The sequence below is a fragment of the Stenella coeruleoalba genome (genome assembly GCF_951394435.1).
Source record: "Stenella coeruleoalba genome assembly, chromosome: 10".
Lineage (NCBI taxonomy): Eukaryota > Metazoa > Chordata > Mammalia > Artiodactyla > Delphinidae > Stenella > Stenella coeruleoalba.
The window spans coordinates 17,161,612-17,174,532 of NC_137156.1; the positions used below are offsets into that span (position 1 = coordinate 17,161,612).

The window sequence follows — 12,921 nt, forward strand, 5'->3', positions numbered from 1 at the left end:
CATTCTCTTTTGAATTGTCTCCAACTGTGTATCCAGTTGGAACAACAATTCAAAGTTATGTTGACAGAGGTGGAGCTATTTGCTTGTCATTATGACGATTAGTCTTGTAAGTTACCCAAAGTCTGCATAGCAAGTAAAATGTAGTCCTTGCATGTTTGGTTTTCCGTTGCTGTTTATGACGTACAGAATCATGATGGATGGAGTTGCAGTCAGATTCTGATAATTTTGTGGTTTGGTCTCAGTTGTGGACAGAGATGAAGCAGGTTCATTCATTAAATTACCATTCATTGACTACCATGTGCTAGGTATTATTTTCTCCACCAAGGATCTCAACATGAGTAAGATGTGGCATCTGCTTGTAATCAGCTCTCAACTTGGTAGGGGAGACAGATACACTAGTAGTGACTGCAATATCTAATGTGTTAAGTGGCTTGAGAGAGGTAAGGAAAGGAAGCACAAAGAGGGGACTAACTGATTCTGCTTGTGGGTGGGAAGAATGTGCCAGGTACAGGACAGAGTGAGGAATGAGACTGGAATGGCGACATTCCAAGCAGAGAAAAGAGCCAGTGCAAAGCACAGAGGAAGGTTTGGAGATCTCTGGGTGGTATACCTGAAGCAGAGGGTGCGAGGGCCAGGCATGGCTGGGATGAGATGGGAAGGGGGTGTGTAGACGCTGCAGAAGTGTTTTTAAACCCGCCTCCTTTCCCACACAGAGTAGTTTGGATTTTCTCTTGTAGGCACTGGTGCTTTTGAATGGGGGGAAGCCAGTTCTGACTACCAGGTTTTTTAGAGTAAACATCCACACCCAGACCTCAGTTCTTGCCTGGGGTAAATAGTAAACAGAGGCTGTAATTGGCCAGAGGAACTATTTCATCACACCGCAACAAATTATCAGGGGACCTTAAACAAAATGCAGAGTAGGGCAGGCTGACTGCCAAATTACCGTAGAATCATTTTAGAAAGTGGGGAGATACTCTTGAATATAAGTTTGTTTGCTTAGAATTAAGAGAAATAAGGGTGAACTTTGTTTTTCATTTTAGCATTTTGACTTGGGATCTGAGTTAGGCTAATGGTGTAATCAGCGCTGTCCTTTCTAAACTGACTTTGTATGGGGCTGACATCAAAGAGTAGTGGCCAGTGGTATACATAAAATAGGAGCCACAGAGAACAATCAAGTACTGAATCTAAGTTGTGTTGCACTTGGTGGGGTGAGGAAACTACATTAGATCCAACACTTGTATAACCTGCATAACTGGATTTCCAGGTTCTGGCCCCCTATTCAGAGTCTAACAAGTAATTTTAATTAAAAAAACTGAAAAACTCCACTATGTCATATACCTAGTAGCATTATCACCCTGTTCATTCCTTTATCCAATAGCAAGTATTTATTGAGCACCTACTAAGAGCTACTCTTATAGGTTAATTTTTTTTTTTTTTTTTGTGGTGTGCGGGCCTCTCACTGTTGTGGCCTCTCCTGTTGCGGAGTACAGGCTCTGGACGCGCAGGTCCAGCAGCCATGGCCCACGGGCCCAGCCACTCCGCGGCATGTGGGATCTTCCCGGACCAGGGCATGAACCCGTGTCCCCTGCATCGGCAGGCGGACTCTCAACCACTGCGCCACCAGGGAAGCCCTTATAGGTTAAATTTTAAGAGGGAGAGGGAAGATGGCACAGTGGGGTTGCTGCAGGCATTTGTAGGAGTATGCACCAAAGCCCAGGGTGAGAGAGAGAGAGAGAGAGAGAGAGAGAGAGAGAGAGAGAGAGAGTGTGTGTGTGTGTGTGTGTGTGTGAGAGTTTGGGGAGAATGAAAAGCACTTAGCCTGGTGGTACTGTGGAGTGTGACAGGAAGCAGAGAAATTGGACTGAAGCATTGCTCAGAGCCTGATCGTGATTTGAACTATGTTCAGGTGTCTGGAATTTATCCTAATGGCAATTGGAGATTTGCTTCCTAGAAAGATCAGTTTAGCTGGTGTGAAGAACGGATGGAGTAAGGCAAAGTTGAAGGCAGACCAGTTAGGAGGTTTCTGCCGCAGTCTGGTTGGGAGATAACAGTAGCCCTAACTGGGTGAGAGGCTGTAGGAATGCAGAAATATGGCTGGAGTCCGAAGATATTTAGGAGGTAGATTTTAAATGGGACTTGGTGACTGACTGGAGGTGGGGTTCTTGGGCAGCTAGAAAGAAGAGGATGCTCTCTCTTGATCTAGGAAACATAATACTTATACATGGGGGTGGGCATTCTTTACAGTGTAATTCAAAAAGTATTAAATTGATCTAGGAAAACTTTACATTCTCTGCTAGCTCCGTCAATGTACAGATGCATGAGAAAGGAGAGGAATAAATTCAGAAGCGTGAAAGCACTCCCATTTTGATTTTTCTCTCTCAGCTTTTCAACTTCAAGGCCAGGAACATATGCCTCGTGAGTTCGAAGGAGATTGTGATCCTATAATCGTTTTCCTTTTCACAGAGCTAGAGAGATTAAACTTCCTCGGAGAAGGTGATTTTGCAGCCTCTGGATTAAAAGCTCTTCCAGTTCCACCTTTGGTTGAAAATCAGTGGTGTCTGGTGTTTATCAGAACACCCCCAACACTCTTGTGTACAGATCACCAACACTCGTATTTTATGCCTGGCATTTTTTTTTTTTTTTTAATGCCTGGCATTTTGAGCCAGAAATTTTCCAGTGGTCCCCAACTGCTAGGATCTCAAGCCCCTATTTTCTTGGATCTTCAATTTATTTTAATTAAAAAAAAAATCTCTTCTAGAAAAGCACATTTGATGTGTTGCTGAATAAATAGGTTTTTTTTTTGCTGAACATGTCATCCTGGTCATTAAATGGAAAAATGTAGTCTACGATGCTACAGAGCTTGCCCTTTTTAATACGTTTGAAATATAAAAAATCAAAATTGCGCTCTGTTAAAAGAATGTATAGCTGGAATTTTAATTTGATTATCTTCCCCAATTTTCCCAGGCTTTCATAGGCCAGCACTTTGTTTGAACAGCTGTACTCCCCTAAATCTCAGTAACGAATGAATCAGGAATAATTTTGTGGAGCAAGTCAGATGAAAGGAACTTCCTAAGAAAGACGGGTCATTAAGAGAAGGAAGAAGGAAAAACTAGCAAAAATTGGAGACATTTAACGACTGTTTTTTTAATAAAGCAATTTGCTGTCATAATTCTTTTCTGATAATCTTAACATATGCTGTCCTTTATTTCCCTTTAGGTTTTAATATTGGGTGGAAATAAAATTTAAAACTAAAGTCAGCAGGAAAAGAGAAATGCTAAAAACTGAGAAGCCTAAAAAATAGAATAGAGCAGTGTAGTCAATTTTCTATTATCTATAATCTTCTGTCATCTATACGTGTATTATCCATATGCTGGGGTTGGCGGGATAGAAGAGGAGGGGGTGAAACTGTGAAATCTGTCTGCCTCCAATCACAAAAAGATCAAATTAACATGTGAAAAGATATTTGCAAGAGCTGGAGGATAGAAGGGTTTTTGGCTTTTAACATCTTACCTAGTGGATATATTTGAAAGCAAAAAATAAAGCTAAAGTAAATTCGGGGAAACATTAATTCACCCAACTGAATAAACAACTTACTGAATTTGCTAAGCTAATTGATCAACTCTTGCTTCTCCTTTCCAACGTAGATTCGAAGGCAGTAAAATAAATTAAATCAACGTTCCCCTCCCCCGCCCTTACTAAAAGGAAGCTTGCTTTCCCTGGGTAACTCGGTCGTTTAAATTCCCAAGGCTGTCCCCCCCGCAGTCCACTGGCAGGAAGCAATTGTACGGAGACAAAATTGGTTCTCTGCAGATTGCAGACTTTGGGTTCTGAGTATTATACTTTAGCTCAACTACCTAAACTGATGAATAAAATAAATATTAACTGAGGTTATTTTTAGAAATAAATGTCCTATGGATGATGTTGATTTGCAGATAGAGGAGACTGTGACTTACAGATAGATCTTTTTATGAAGCTTAAAACTATATTGACAGTAGGAAATGATGACTTGGGGGGAAAATCCTGGAAAATTAAGGATATTTAAAGTTTGAAAACAATTGTAATTGTGAAAATCTGGACACTGAAATAGTAAAAATATTTCAGTTCAGTAGTCTGCAGATCTGGTACTTAATATTGCGCTTACTTAAATTTAAATCACTAGAATAAGATTTAGTTTAGATTGCATGTATCTACACATTGATACACACATACATTCACCTAAACACAATATACAAGGAACCGTGAAAGAATAAACAGGGAAGAAAACGAATGAAAAAGATTGCAAAGTGGTGAATGACAAGTTTTGCGCAAGTTAGGCAAAATATAATACAGGGATATCCTCATTAACAAGTTAATTATGAGTCAAGACCGTATCACTAGGTTTTTCATTGTTCAAAGGCATGATATCCAGATGCAGAAATAGGAAGATAGCAGAGTAGAATTGAGAAAGAAAACAATGCTTATATAAAAGTTCTGCTCACACTTGCAGCACCTTCTTGCCTTCATCATGATTGGGCACCCTTCCAAGGAAGAATCTAAATGGAAAGTACTTCCAGCTGACTTCTTAAGGCCACAAACCTTAATCATCTTCTGGTGCCCTCACCTTGAAGATCAAAGACTCCCCACGGATTGCCTTTCCCTACTTTTCCTTCTCTGCTGGACCAATTCTGATTCTTTCCAGTCTTGTTCACCCTAGGATATTGTGCTCAAGACTCATTTACATGCTCAACTAATCTTAATTAAAATGTAAGGGAAGATCAGGGCATGATCAGATTCGGTTCTGAATGAACTTGAATAGTTTGGCATCAGTTTATAGGATTAGACAGTTCTTGGAACGGCTTCTGTTCCTGACATTGTCTTAGGCTTGCTGTCATTTCTTAATACTCTCATCAACTTCCATGTTTAAGCATTGGCTGAATGTTCTCTTTTAACTTACAGATGATTTTGCTATCTGGAAACTTATGCCCACGTCTTTGACTGCGGGTCAAAATTGCTTTCCTCACAGTCTGATTGGGAGAGTTGTTAAACATTGGAATGTCCTTCTGAGGTGGGCTGTGGAATGTCATGTAAGTTATTAATATTTTTTTCTGAATATGATGGATTTTCAAATGTTGCAGGAATGGCTTGGGCAAGTCTGGAAATTTCGTTCTTTTTTTATTGAGGTACGATTGACATGTAGCTCCCTTCACGCATTCTCCTCACCCACCCATTCCCAACCACCAGTCTGTTCTCTATGTCTATGAGTTTGTTTTCTTTTTCTTTTTTTAAAGGTTTCACATATAAGTGAGATCATATGGTATTTGTCTTTCTCTGACTTATTTCACTTAGCATAAATGTCCATCCATGCTGTCTCAAATGGCAAGATTTCTTTTTTTAATGGCTAAATAATGTTCCATTGTACATATACCACATTTTCTTTATCCATTCATTCACCAATGGCCACTTGTTTCCATATCTTGGCTATTATCAATAATGCTCTGGTGAATATTGGGTTGCATGTATCTTTTCAAATTAGTGTTTTCATTTTCTTCGGATAAATACTCAGAAGTAGAATTGCTGGATCACAAGGCAGTTCTATTCTTAATTTTTTGAAGAAAGTCCATACTGTTTTCCATAGTGACTGCAGCAATTTACATTCCCACAAACAGTGGACAAAGGTTCCTTTTGCTCCACATCTTCACCAACACTTGTTACTTCTTGTCTTTTTGATAATAGCCATCGGACAGGTGTAAGGTGGCATCTCGTGGTTTTGGCTTGCGTTTCCTGATGATTAGTGATGTTGAGCATCTTTTCATGGACCGGCTGGCCATCTGTATGTCTTTAGAAAAATGTCTACTCAGATCTCTGATGTTTCCTTTTAAGCTTGTGAGTCCCAGGGTTGTTGTTGTTGGGCTTTACAGTGTGAGCTCCTTGATTAGTGAAAATATAGAAGGCAAAGAAGTAATTTAATTTAAAAATATTTAAAATCCACCATCTCCATTATGTTCTGTGGTCAAATATACTCAAAGTTAAATGAACTGTTTTAAACTTGGTTATCATGGATTTGATCGCATACGTGGCCAAACTAGATTGATTTCTAAGAATTCGTAATTTATCAAGTAATCTTTAACTCAAATTGGGGAACAATTTGGCTAGATGCAGGCGAAGAAGATAAACATGACCTTGTGTTAATTGCGATGGCCAAGTCATCCTTCAAAACTCATCACTTCTCCTGTGACATCTTGCCAGGCCTCCCCTCCCCACTCTCCAGCTGTTAGTTACTACCTGAGTTGATCCATGTGAAGCAGTAAGCAAAGTGTCTAGGACCATGTAAGTGTGTTCATAAGTGTTAGCTTACACTATTAATATTTTTAATATTTTTATTTTATATTATTTTAATTTAATATGTATAAAAGATTTATTTTTATTTTATAATAAAATACTTTCATAAACTCTGTGCTCTTATATGACAGCTTGTACATCGTATGTGTATTCAATCAGTCATCCAAAATTTATTGCTTGACTAATGTGTATTAGGCACGGGCACTAGATCCCAGAGATAGATGACTAAGACAAAGATGTCCTTTTGAAAATGATGGTTTACCTCTTATAATAATGTGTTATCCTAGTGTGTTTATGTCTTTTATATTGTGAGTTCATTTGAGGTCAAAACCATGAGAGCCCAAAAAATCATGTCAACTTACCCTGAAATAGTTTAGAATGAGAAGGAGAAATCATCACAAAGTAACCTTGCATTGGTTAAACTTCTTTAATTTTAATTAAAAAAATTTTATTAGCACTTAGCACATTATCTGACACGTAGAAAACTCTTAATACCCAACTATTATTATCAGGTCATTTATTTTCAATGTTGCTCTCTGAGCGACTTTTCACTGAAAATTACTACTTAGTAAGGAGGCTCTAAAAAGGATAGAGCATCATGCTGATGCTGATCGGCACTGAGTTCTTTTCTCCCAGTTTAACTGAGATATAATTGACCTGTAACATTGTATAAGTCTAAGGTGTACAATGTAATGATTTGATAGATGTACATTTTGCAAAATGATCAGCATAATAAGTTAACATCCATCACCTCACATCGTTAATTTTTTTTTATCTTGTGACAAATTACTTTTAAAACATTATAGTATATTCAGTTCTGGACACATTAGGAATGTTGAGAACTTTAGCATATTGACATTCCTCTTTCTCCTTTAGGAGACCATACTATAGCAACAGTGACCACTGGTATCATCATTACAGTTACTCCCTACTAACAATACCTAGTGTTGTATGGAGCTCCTGCATCTCTTGGCTCATGTGAACCTTAAAACAATTCTATGAGATACGAAGGGCAGCAGAATCATCTGTTATTTTATGGATGTGGGCAACCTTCCCAGATAATGTGAGTGATTTCCTTAAGATCGTGCATCTAGTAAGTCTAGCATCAGGGCTCAAATCCAGGTTTTCTCAGTCAAAGTCCATTGTGTTCACCACTAGATTATTATGGCTGGGATATTACTTGGACAGTTGAAGAAGCTGGGACGGTTTTAATGTGGAAAAGAAAATATATGTGGGGAAGATGACCACTGTCTTTGCATGTCTGAAAACCCATTCTGTATCTGGGGTACTAATTAGTCTTACTCTGAAGCTTCTCAGGGTAAAACTTTGAATATTTGTTGCTTATGCCTGCTTTTATTTTGGCTACATAAGGACATTTTTTTTTCTGATATGTAGGGTCACAGGTGAGCAAAACCTACCATGCCCTGTGCACTGGCCTCTGCGCATCTATTTGCCTCATTTCATCAAGTTCTTCCCCATCCCGTTCATGACTCATTGGTCATCTTTTCTACCACAGGACCTTTGCACCTCTAGACCCTCTGCCTTGGTTGCCGTTCCACTTTCCCCACAGTTTTGCTTGGCTGAATGTCATGTATCCCTTTGGACTCAGCTTAAAGATTGCTTGCCCAGAGAAGACTTTCCAAAGAGAATGACTGTTGTGTGCCAACTTCACTAAAGAGTCAGGGTCCCTCATGGCAAGCAACAGAAAATGCACTTTAAGCAGAAATGAAGCTTACTGAAAGGATATTGAGAAGTTCATGGGAGAGAGCCTCCATGGAAGGGCTGAAGAAGTAGGCACACAGCTAAAATTTCAAGAACAATGTCCAAAACCATGCCAGAGAACTGGCCCAGAGAGGAATATTTTGCCCCCTGATTTTCCCCCCTCCCCGAGCACTGGATGCCGTGGTTTGCACTGCTGCCAAGAAATCTGCTTTATTGCAAGTGCTGCCAGCAGTAGTGCTGCTCTGGGAACTCAGCCTTGCAGCCAGCACTGGCCCCCTAAGCTGGACACCTCTGTTGTCGTCCTGACCAGTAAAAGCAAATCGAATCCACACCCGTATGTAGCGCCCTTCATCCAGTTGCTCACATGTGAATCCCAGTTTTGCAAGCTTGAATCTAATTCGTGGTGCTGAAGTCACCCTAGCTGCAAAGTTGGCTGGAGAGAGCTGAGTTTCCTAGGTTCTATCTTGGGAAAGTGGGACCCCAAAAGCCAAAAACGACCCAGCTGCATCACGGGTGTTCAAAATGTGCCGGCTGGTCAGAAAACACGGCAAATACCTTCTACACTGAGTCCCAAGGTTCTCGTCTATATTATAGGCCAATCATTCCTACTTCACAGGGTTGTTATAAGGATTAAGGAAGGTAATTTAGGTGAAGCTGCTTAATAAACTGTACAGAGAGATATAAGTATAAAATAATATTGTTCTTTTACTATGATTTATATCTTTGGCCAAAGCATAAAATTGAGTGCTTAACAAGTTGATTAACCTCCAATTCACTTTAGAGGTTTTTAAAATAGGAAGAATATTCTACTTCCCCAAAAGATATTGTTAAATATTCAGGAGAAATTGCAAAAAAACAACAACTACTTATATCAAAGAGCTGCCCTCATAAATTTATATCATCTCCACATTTTTATTTTGTAATGGAATCATACAAAACGATACCAAGCATAGAAATGGTAGTTTTAAAATTTGGGTGGGTTTTCAGCTACTTTTTGACTTCTTTCTGAATTTTAAGTATTTGTTCTGCTTTAGTTTTTACTCTGGTTTCATCATGAATACAGACCTCTTGTTCCAAAGCAGACAATGGGCTTATTCAACCCTCAACGCCCTCTACATTTGGTTGTTTTGCCATGGCCTTTCAGTGACTCTACTAGAGGGATTATTACTCAGAAAAAAATGTAGCTGTGACAGATGAGTTTTCAGCACAAGTAATAGCAGTTGTGTAAAAGAGGGTGTTAGTGTAAATGGCTATAGCAGTTGCCAGATTTGCATTAACGCTAATGCAGTGGGAATTAGTCACATATTCAGTGAATGCCATTCTGGCTTTCCAGGTAAACCTCCTCTATAGAAGAGGAGAGGTCAATAACAGTGTAATTTCAGAGGAGAAAGAGCCAGACAGGGCTATTTTCTTCTTTGGCAGAAATATTTCTCTGTATACGATCAAGATTTTGAGTTAAGCTACTTGGTTAGCTTTCCCTTTTTGTGAATATTAAAGTAATATATTGCTAGAAAAATTAAAATGTGACCCAGCTTTAGAGTGCCGAAAATTGGGTTATAATTCTCAGATCGTTTGATTTCTGCCACCTTAAAGTTATATCTTATTCAAGAATGTGGAGAGTTTTAAGATACTGTTTTCAGATACCTTCTTACTTATGCGATGCTTCATACTAGATTGAACTACCTCTTGAATTTCCAAATCCCTCATGTTGAATTCCAGGGAATTTCTTCTTAATTTCTTCCTCCACGTCTTCACATATGTGTACACACACTGTCACTCATTTATGTTGAACCTAAATAGGACATTTGTTTCAGGACATTGGAAGTCTGGAATCCTTACATTGTGTTTTGGTAGAGATCTTAGCTTGGAAGTGAAGGCTGCCTTGTAAACGGCATGTAGTCAACAGAGCTTACTGGCGTAAACAGAGCATTCTAGCAAATAGTAAATTCTGGTGACTCAAAATTTATTTTGGTTATCTGACATGTATAAGTATTTATGTGATCTGTGAATATTTTCTAGCTCTTAACATTTCTAACTTCAACTCTCCAAATATGTACTCTACATAATGGAGCTGACTGTTGGTTGGTTCAGGGCCGGGGGCGGGATGAGGTAGACTGAGCAGCAAATGGAATATTCAGTGCTGAAGCTTTTGCCTTAACTGGTGTTGTTGAAAGTAACTTGACACCCTGCCCCCAGCCCCCAGCCAGGCTCCAAGTCTGCAAAGGAGTTCTCAGTGTGGGTGTATTGTGATTGCCTTTTATTTTATTGACTCACTAAATTCTTAGATTACTCTCCACCACGTGATATTGACAGACCATAAAATTCTTATGGAAACTGCTAAGTAGTGACTTATAAAGAATTATCTTGTTAATAAACTCAGCATAGTTTGGAATTCAAGTTTAATTAAAATGGAAAAGTAAATGAGTATGTAAAGATTTTTCCTCAGTTAAGCTTGTATACTTTTACTGTCTCTTTGCCTTTTCTCCGAATTCATGGATATTATTTCAAACCCATTTTTGGTAGGTGAATTTTTACAGAATCTGTTGTAATACCTGTTTTGTTGTTAGCTTTTGATTTAAAGATTTTTTTTTTTTTTAATTAAAAAGGCTGAGAAGGACTTCTGAAGTAGAGTCTGAGGGAGGTAAAATTGAAAAACAAATCTATGTTATCCAGGGGGTTTAGTTTTTAAGGATGCTGTTTAAAGATAATGATTGTTTATGGACTCTTTAAAGGTGTTTTCTCATAAGAGTTGCCAGATAACAGATTACTTATCTGGGAGTGGTTTGAAAGGCCTTTTGAAATTGCCTGGGTGACAATATTACCTTACAGTACTTAGAAAGCTCCTTTGAAGTTGGTTTTTTATATTGGAAAACCAGAAAATATTTTTCTTTTCTTTTTTTATTAAACAGAAAGTAATACATGGAGTAGAGATTTAGTAAAATGTTGTAGAAGAAATACACTGGTTATTTTTGTGATTGACTTGATTTTCCATCTTTTGGACTTTGTGGGTTACAAGATTTTTCTCAATTTGGATTCTTAGCATCATGTGTGTGCTGTTATTTGCAAATGGTACATCGTTACCAAGTACACACTGTCATGCCTCCAAATCTGAGGCTCTCTTCCCTTTTCTCACCTCTTTTCCTCCAGATACTATTTGGTGCAAAGTCTGTATTGCTGCTCCCAAACATGGTTGTTAAAAGAGCTTTGGGCTGTAGGGCACGAAACATTCCTGCACAACCTTTTTAAAACACAGTCACACTAAAGGAACAGGGTCAATGGAATGGGCTGTTGGGGTCAAGGCTAGAAACTCGCAGAAGCAGATATTGTTGTCTGGGTTGGCGGGAGTTTATGAGAGTCTGAAGTCCAAGCTTATCTGAGCTCACAAAGGAGATTCACGGTCTGTTGCTCTACAAAAGCTATTTAGGCAGGCACTTTTCTTCCCAACTAGCTTTTAAGTGCTCCTGGGGCCCTCCAGCCTGTTCACTTAGGCCTCTTAGATTATGAAGACATAAACCTTAATGATTTTGGAGTCCTAAAGAAAGACATCCTAACCAGAGCATCATCAAAACATGATTCTGCTAACTGAATGAACAAATACATTTTAAGCTATCACAAATTCGCTCGATTCTAGTAGTGGATATAGTAGTTAGTCTCTGTAACACTTGAAGAACATTTATTCTGTTTTGGCATTATAGGATGGTTGATATTGATTATAAATTTGCATTCAGATAGTGGAAACAGTCTCGTGTGATAGATCTAACTTCTGAGAGCGGCAGAAATGGTTTTAGTTTTTATGGTTTGACAAAGCACACAAGGCATTTGATGAATACGCAGGTTGGTTATTTCAGACATGTTGGAGCTTTCGTCATCCCATAATCCACAGCTATGCAGATTATGCAGCCTTTTCCCCCTTTCAGTTTTTTCTTTCAAAATAAAAATGGTTATTGCAATTATTTTAAATATATTGTCCAATATATTTTAAATATTTCAGTTGCTTTAATCAATGTTTGATATGACATGAATCCAACTCAGAATTCCTTCATGGCAGAAGAGAAACAATCATATGAAATTTGTTATAATAGGACTTAACCTGTAGTGTTCTGATTCTCTCTTCCCTTCAATTTTTATCAAGTTTTTAATTGCCTACCAGATGATTTATTTTAGAATTGGCCTACTTTTTTTTTTTTACTTTAATGCCTGTGGGCAAATGTAAATTTGTAGCTGAATTAGCAAACCAGGGATCTCTGTATAAGTTAATAACTACAATAGGGAATCAAGTAACTGAGTTCTCTGCTTTCCTAGGTTGGCTGTGTATGTAAGGTGGGTAGAGCTAGGACTGGGAGATAAGGGCGTTTATGGGGGCACAACTGATTTCACATTGTTTTATTAATATAAAAGGAATATATGTTTATTGTAGAAAACACAGAAAAGTATATAAAAGAGAAGGGTGGGCAGAGTCAAGATGGAGTACTAGGAGGATGCGGAATTCGCGTCTCCTCACCACTAGGGCACCTACCAGGCACCGGTGGGGGACCACGGACACCTAAGGGGATGGGACCGGGTAGGACGGGGGGCGTGGAGGGAGTGAAGGGGGAGGAGAAGTGGAGGCAGGATGGGACTGGCGCCCCTGAGGGGCGGCTGGGGGAGGGGAAGGGATCCCACACCCGAAGAGGGAAATTGGGGAACCACTGGGAGGGCAGAGGATCAAAAGGGAGCGTGGCCAGGTTTCCCCTGCCCACTTGGGGCTGCGGGAGCCTGCTGAGATCCCGGGCCTGATCCTCTGCCCACCAAGGGCCCCTCCAGCTGCATGGGTCCTGAGGGACTGAGAGGGAGGGAAGGGGGAGCAAAAGTAAAGGCCGGAACTCTGGGACCGGCACCCCT

The 12,921-nt window shown here is 39.3% G+C and overlaps 1 protein-coding gene across 1 annotated transcript in view; it reads left to right on the forward strand.

Annotated features, from left to right (window-relative positions):
• Positions 1-12,921, forward strand: part of LOC307193308 (uncharacterized protein) — a 1,334,119-nt gene that overhangs the window by 53,970 nt on the left and 1,267,228 nt on the right. Inside the window, exon 3 of the mRNA XM_079935107.1 lies at positions 4,936-5,063. The gene's annotated coding sequence lies outside the window, so the exon portion shown is untranslated. The remainder of the gene's footprint in view (positions 1-4,935; positions 5,064-12,921) is intronic.